The sequence below is a fragment of the Danio aesculapii genome, unplaced genomic scaffold, assembly GCF_903798145.1.
Source record: "Danio aesculapii unplaced genomic scaffold, fDanAes4.1, whole genome shotgun sequence".
NCBI lineage: Eukaryota > Metazoa > Chordata > Actinopteri > Cypriniformes > Danionidae > Danio > Danio aesculapii.
The window spans coordinates 13,049-15,094 of NW_026613770.1; the positions used below are offsets into that span (position 1 = coordinate 13,049).

Sequence of the window (2,046 nt, forward strand, 5' to 3'; positions counted from 1 at the left end):
TGCAGAGAGATTCTGGTTGGGACAGCTAATCAGAATGGTAATTGCCTGTGCTTAAACTGATTGTTGCAAACAAATTTTGTTTAGCCGTTGTATTCACAATCTCTGCACTGTGTAAAGAATGAGTGACATATACAGTCTGTATTTGGATGTAAGATGCTGTATTTGGATGTCAACAAATTTTGCATACTCTGTGCTGTGATTGGCCAGTGTTGTGCTCTGTCTATATATAGCCTATTTTCATAGGCTACTATGAAGAAGACATGAACTTGATATCTCATATTCAGTTCTCACATTAATTGATATACTGTTCTAGCCTGTATGCATGCATGAGGTAATATTGATTATTTTCTTTATTCCTTTTAATAATTCAAAATGAATTGAATTGAAACATGTACCATGAGCATAGGTTTATCTACAATGTATAGTAAAGGACCTTGTTTTTTTGTGAACAATGAAAATCATGATTGTGCATAATAACATAATCATGATGATGTACTCGTCTTAATGTCTTAAGGTGTTTTTCATCCATGAAGTCATGAATGAAAGACTGAGCTTGTGTTAGTTCCTGATAATTCATGAGATTCACACTTGCCATGAAGTGTTTCCATGTTTTGAATGTGTATTTTTTTTTAAGATCATTGCATGAAGGACAAATATCACAGCAGGAGGGAAGAGCACGAACAACCTGGTAAAAGCACACAATCATATAAAGAAAGAACACTGTACTAGGGAATTCTTTAGATCAATCATTTTAGCTGGTTTTATAATAAAGGAGGATTTTTTTGCTAGAGATTTAAAGTTCCACTTAAATGTGTAGAATAATTTATCAAATGTTGAGTATGTTTCATCAGAACCTATATACAAAGCCATACTATTCATGCCACAGGAATGAAGAAAGCTAGGCAGCCTGTTGTGAACCCACCAGGCACCTCAGATGGTATGATCATCTACCTCACTCAGCCAGCATATCCATTAAGGTTTAATTTAATTCATGCAGACCAAGCAATACTTCTGTTTGTTATAGGGTTTTATTTGTCTATTCACAGATATTGAGACTTCCTTTGGAGGCTCATCTCAAGGTATGATGAGAATTTTTTTTTTTTTTAATGTTTTCTATATAGGCCTGTCATGATAACATTTTGTTGGTCGATATATTGCCCCATAAAATAATCGCAATAAGTGATATTATTGACATTTTAAGACCGTTTTATGCCAATGAATGTAAAATCATAATATAACAGCATAATAATGCAAGAAGGCCACACACTTTCAATTGATGAACAAAGATTTCATTCATAAATTATTTAGATCATGAAAAATTAAGTGTCCAAATATTAGATACCTTAAAAAACTTGAAATAAACAGTAAATCCACATTTTCTTACAAATAGAAAAAAGACAAATGGACTAAGAACTGTTATGGAGATTTTTCCATCTACAGATTTTTTCTTTTTTTCCTCTGAAAAATAAGATAACATAAACACTATTGCTGAGAAACACATCCCTATTTAACATTTTTTTATGTTATTGTTTTTTTTATGTAAATATAAATGGTGATGTATTGCATTACCAAAAATTGAGGTCATGTACATTTATTGTGCGATAGGTCGATATATTGAATATTGTGACAGGTAGGGATGCAACAATTATAGATTTTGGTTGTACGATTATAGTCTGAGGAATAATCATGGTTTTGCGGTTATCTTAGTGATTATTATTCATTAATTCATTTCAAAAACACTATTAGTTAAGAAAATCATGTGAAAACTCATATTTTAAGTGTTATTTATTGCTGCTCAGTAACAAAATAATATAGCACAAAATAATGATAAAAAACAAATAATAGTCCATTTCCAGTCCAGTAACAATTTTACACTGAAAATAAATAACAGAATAATAAATTAATAAAAATAAGAATAAAAAAAATTACCTATTGAAGAGAACAACTGTAGTTAAAGGCACTTGTGATCAACTATATTACAAAATTGTTTGGTATTTTCATTGAGTGTTTTTTTTTTTTTTTCTTTTTGGACCAGAGTAGAGACAT

General features: G+C 30.5%; 1 long non-coding RNA gene across 1 annotated transcript; it reads left to right on the forward strand.

Annotated features, from left to right (window-relative positions):
- The first annotated feature begins 632 nt into the window (after positions 1–632).
- Positions 633–1,086, forward strand: LOC130220317 (uncharacterized). The gene is made up of 3 exons (XR_008836166.1): positions 633–688; positions 887–937; positions 1,047–1,086. It is a non-coding gene; the product is annotated as an uncharacterized LOC130220317 (long non-coding RNA).
- The last annotated feature ends 960 nt before the right edge of the window (positions 1,087–2,046 follow it).